We start from the raw sequence: 6,000 nt of genomic DNA on the forward strand, positions 1-6,000 counted from the left end.
ATCGCGCCGAGACGTTCAGAGTCCCAACCGACATGGATGTGGTGTTCCAAGGGCAATTTTTTAATAATAATTATCAATAACTTTCCGGGCGACCAAACGTCCGGCAACCAAAAGTCCGGCGACCAAACGTCCGGCGACCAAACGTCCGGTTACCAAACGTCCGGCGACCAAAAGTCCGGCGACCAGACGGCCGAGCACCGATCGAACCCAGGTTAAGAACCACTGCTCTAGGGCTTTAGTCAAATTTTCCCGATAATACCGTAGGCTTATGCAAGATGGCGGCGCGCACTGACGCTGCGGCTCTAAGCTCTCCAGTTCGGTGTCGTTCGTTATCTTACAGTCGCCAGGATTTACTCACTATCCGAAGGATATGCGATACATCCGATTTCTTAACACACTCTCCGGGATCTCCGTGGCTAGCCAGCCCACCAAAAGCACGTCGCAGGCGGCGACGGGATAGGAAACAGAAGCGAGGATGCCGGGGGGGGCTTGCTGCTAAGCTCAAACACCAACCACACCGACCTCCGCTTCCAAGTATCCTTTTGACCAACGCCCGATCCATCACCCACAAAATGGATGAGTTGGAACTTCGTATTGCTACCAACAGCTTTGTTAGAAACTGTAATATTATTATCATCTCCGAAACGTGGCTACACCCGCATATCCCTGACGCGGCGGTATCGCTAGCTAGCCGAACGCTTTTTCGCAACGACCGTTCTAAAGTATTAACAGGCAAAAGCAAGGGCGGTGGACTGTGCATGTATGTACATAATGAATGGTGTTGCGACAGTAAAATTATTGACACTCACTGTTCCCCGGATTTAGAGTTATTAGCAATTCGATGTAGGCCCTATTATCTTCCAAGAGAGCTTACCGTTGTCATAGCAACGGCTATCTATATACCTCCGAATGCTAACGTTAACACGGCGCTTAACCTCCTGCTAGCGGCTGTTAACAAACAACAGCTTGCTCACCCCGATGGAGTTTTTATTGTCGCTGGTGATTTCAACAAGGCGTGTTTAAAGACTGTTTTACCTAAGTTTATTCAATACGTATATTGTAATACTAGAGGAGACAAAACTCTTGACCATGTCTATTCTAACATCAAACATGCTTACAAAGCCACTTCCCTACCCCACCTAGCTGGATCAGATCACCTCTGCCTATCTCTCACCCCCGCTTACACTCCACTCCGGAGGCAAACAACGCCACAAATAAAGACAATAAAAACTTGGCCCGACAACGCACTCTCTCAGCTGCAGGACTGCTTTTCCCGCACCAACTGGGAACTTTTTGTACAAGACAACCTCCAGGACTACACGGACTCTGTTCTTTCTTACATAAAAAACTGCATCGACAACGTCACTATAGATAAACGAATACGGGTTTTTCCTAACCAAAAACCCTGGATGACCAATGAGACACAGGCACTCATCAAATGCCGTAATTCCGCCTTTAGATCAGGGGACAAGATAAAATATAGCGCTGCCAGAGCTGAGCTGAAAAGAGGCATTAAAAAGGCCAAGGCAGCATATACCAAAAAAATTGAGGAGCACTTCACAGAAAATAACCCAAAGAAGATGTGGCAAGGAATACGACATATAACCAACTACAACAACAATACTATGTCTGTTAATGCAGATGCCTCACTAGCGGAGAATTTGAACCGTTTCTTTGCCCGCTTTGAGACTGACAAATCAGGCCCGGTCTCAACACCCCCACCACCACCCTGCAGCAATACACTGACGTTCCGGGAACAGGAAGTGAGACTGGTAATGCGGTCTGTGAACACCAGGAAGGCTGCGGGCCCTGACGGAGTACCTGGGAAGGTGCTCAAAGCCTGTGCTGACCAGCTGGCTGGAGTCTTCACAAATATTTTCAATTGTTCCCTGCAACTATCCATCATTCCATCTTGTCTGAAATCTGCCACCATCATCCCTGTCCCCAAAAAGCCAACCATTGGCAGCATGAATGATTATAGGCCTGTTGCCCTCACGCCTGTGATCATGAAGTGCTTTGAAAAGTTGGTAGCCCGCCATATCAGGAATACAATCTCTCCCTCAATTGACCCTCACCAGTTTGCTTACAGGGCAAACAGGTCCACTGATGATGCTATTGCCATTGCTCTTCATACAGCACTGAGCCATCTGGAACACCCTGGGAACTACGTGAGGATGCTCTTCATTGACTACAGCTCAGCCTTCAATACCATAAAACCGGACATTCTGACTGACAAACTCTCCCACCTTGGACTATCCTCTTCAATCTGCTGCTGGATAAAGGACTTCTTGTCCAACCGCCCACAGACTGTTAGACTTGGTCCCCACCTCTCTTCCTCCATTACACTAAGCACTGGCTCCCCTCAAGGCTGTGTACTGAGTCCTCTTCTGTACTCCCTGTACACCTACGACTGTGCACCCACCCACCAGTCTAACGCCATCATCAAATTCGCTGACGACACCACTGTGGTCGGACTCATCTCAGGAGGGGATGAGTCGGCTTACAGAGATGAGGTCAACAATTTGTCTTCGTGGTGCTCGGTGAACAATCTCACACTGAACACCACGAAAACTAAAGAAATAATCTTGGACTTTCGCAAACACGGCACAGATCTGGCCCCACTCCTCATAAATGGAGTATGTGTAGACAGGGTCCAGTCCTTTAAATTCCTGGGGGTCCACGTCACGGACAAGCTCTCATGGTCTACAAACACCACGGCAGTGGTGAAGAAGGCTCAGACACGACTCCATTTCCTCAGGGTGCTCAGGAAGAACAACTTGGGCTCCAATCTTCTGAGAACCTTCTATAGAACCACTGTAGAGAGCATCCTGGCGTACGGCATCACAGTGTGGTACGCTGGAAGCACGGCGGCAGACAAAAAGGCCATGCAGAAAGTGATTAACACTGCCCAGAGGATTGTCGGCTGCTCTCTGCCCTCACTTGAAGACATTGCCAGCCCGCGTTACCTCAGCAGAGCCAAGCACATCATAGGGGACCCTTACCACCCTGGTCACAATCTGTTCCAGCTGCTGCCCTCTGGCAGACGCTATAGGTCCCACAAAGCTCGGACAAATAGGCTTAAGGACAGTTTTTTCCCCACATCCATCAGACATCTAAACTCGCGCTAACATACACACATTCCCTTCTGCGGCATATGAATAGATGTTTGGTTGGTGATCTGCCGCCTCCTAGCTGACTTGAAGGAAGGTAAGTGGCAGACAGTGTGCGGTAATCGAGAGGTAAGCGACCTGTATGTAATCGAGAGGTAAGCGACCTGTATTCACAACAGCGGAATGACAAATTACAAGTCCGTAACTTACACTTATTTAGGTCTTTTGCCGATTAAACGTAGCTTATGGAGAAGCACCATCAATTTCGTCACACGCAGTTTCTGCGTGTGATGACAAGTAGGCTTTTTTGTGTTGTGGTAATGACGACATGGCCTATGTCCGATTATTATTATTATTATTATTATTATTATTTCCTCGCATATAAGGCGTATTTGTAACTAAAAATAATGATGACTGAATCAAGGGTACGGTTTATATGCGCACAAAACTTGCTATACTCTTTTTCACCAGTAGATGTCGGCAAAGTAACATTTACTATGTGTTGGTTATTTTCTGTTTTGCAGTAAGAAAACAACCATTAATAGATGAATTAATTCCTTATAATATTGACCCTTAAAATGTGCTTTTGATTCATACAATATCTCAGAAATACCACATGATTTTTCTCAAGATTTTATCTTCAAAGTAACACATTTGTATTCCTTATTAAAACCATGAATGTGGAGGTTAAAATTGTGAATAAGGGGGCGCTTATACGCGAGAAATTGTAAAATTCAACGATTTTGAGGCAATTTTAAGGATGCGGCTTATATGCGAGTAAATACAGTAGGTCTAATTTATTCCTATATTATAATTTAGTGAGTTAGCAAATAAGTTGAATATCTTTTCACACTTCACAGAGGCTTGACCTCTTCTTTCATTATTTTTTCTGTCTAAACTTTGTGATTAGGGAACGTTTACCTGATCTGATTGAAATAATTATACCACTTTCTAAACATATGACTTTTTGGCATCCCCAAGTGTATTAAATTAGATTTATTGATTATCCATCTTTTAAATCATTTAGCAATCAATTCTTTACATTATCAACTCTACTATGAATTTTTAATGTAGCAATTTTATTTTGATATTTCATTTCATGACAGCAGACTATTACGTTTTTATTTTTTAGAAGGCAGTTTGGAATGTACACAAATATGGTGGCCAGACATATTGTAACATTCCTCCCCAGATCCTTTTCCAATATTTTCTTAACGTAGTCCTTCTAGCTTTTTAACTCAAATTTTGCATGACAAAAGCCATCAATCAATAATACTTAATGGTTATGAAATCAAAATGTTCACTTTCAATTATCTGTCTTCTATTTGCTCTCCTTTTTTGTATCATATGTATGTAATTAGAGATCAAAACATTCCAACAATGCTAATTTTAGGGGGAAAAAAATGATTACCGTTATGGTCCCATGTTGCAATTAGGGACCATGCACGGCCCGCACCATAGTTTTGAACGGAATCCGCCTTTCCTCGCCTGCCTGCTCGTCAGCGCAAATGGCCGGGCTCCCGCACGCACACACGCATACACACACACGCGCACGCACACATGCAACACGCATACACACGCACGCACGGGCACGCACGGGCACACGCGGGCACACAAACACACACGCACTCACTCGGAGCTCCCCTTGTCTCTTTCTCTCTTGCCGATATATTGAATTGAATTGAATGTCTAACTAACTCTACAATGTATTTTTCTTGTCGTTATCCGTTATCGTTATGTGCTTGCTACTGTCTTAAAAGCAATTTCCCGAATACGGGATGAAATAAAAGTATAATAAACAAAAATCACACCAATCTTACTTATTCCATCACTATAGTTTGTGAAAGTCTAAATTCCTAATCAGTCAAAATTAAGAATACTAGCTGGTTTCTATTATGATCATTGCTTTCTTGTTAAGATCGAGAACAATATTTGATTTTTTTCTTTTCTGCAATTACACAAATTAACTAAACATACTAAAAATTGTAAAAATATGCAAGGCAAACCGGGCTGCTTGTGTGAGCACAGGATCTAGCACGGGTGTTTTTTAATAAACAATTGTTCCCGTGTTCTACTGTTGTGATGGATGCTTCAAAGCTTAACATAGTGACATTGTCATAAAAACTGATCCTGATTCCTGTGTACAAACATCCTGCTTTGTTCAGAGGGGCAGTATCATAAAACTTTTATTAAAACTGAGGTCGAAGCCTTGCCAACACTTTGGAATGCAGAAGATTGTGCTGCCATCTTGGCGTGCTTCAATTGTTTACGCCTTTCCCAACTTGATACAAAATGAGAACTCCTCTTTTTTGGCATAATTGGTGAAAAGTGACTGTGCAAACGTATATAAAGTATGCAAAAAAGGAATGTACAATATATACAGAAGCAGGAGTATGCCTTTTAGGAATTAGAATGGAAAAGTGATGGTCAATGTCAAAAGAAAGGCTGACAAATTTTACCGATTTAAGCAATGTTTGGGTGTTATTTTTGTTAAAACATTGTAAACCAAAGTGAAAATCTGACGAAAATAAATGCAGTGCTGTTGCGTAGTTCATGCAACTAACTTCAAGCGGAAATGACTAAGCGGAAGCACTCGAGTGTGCACTGGAGAAAGTATGGATTTTTGGAATCGTCACAGAGTGTGATGTTTAAAACCACCACAAGAGAAAGAAGAAGAAATTCAATCACTCCTCTATTAGGATTCGACAGCCGTTTCTGGCCACCATGTCAACTCTCTACGATACAGGGTTTAGAAAAAAGTAGCGTGAGAATGTTAACCAAAATCATCCACCCGTCTATAAATCACACTTTATCTATTCTTACTCCCCCAAACACTTTTATTTCCCTGTCGTGGCGGAGGGACTCGGCGAGACGCGATATTGATGGACGT

Source organism: Stigmatopora argus, chromosome 7 (genome assembly GCF_051989625.1).
Source record: "Stigmatopora argus isolate UIUO_Sarg chromosome 7, RoL_Sarg_1.0, whole genome shotgun sequence".
NCBI classification, from domain to species: domain Eukaryota; kingdom Metazoa; phylum Chordata; class Actinopteri; order Syngnathiformes; family Syngnathidae; genus Stigmatopora; species Stigmatopora argus.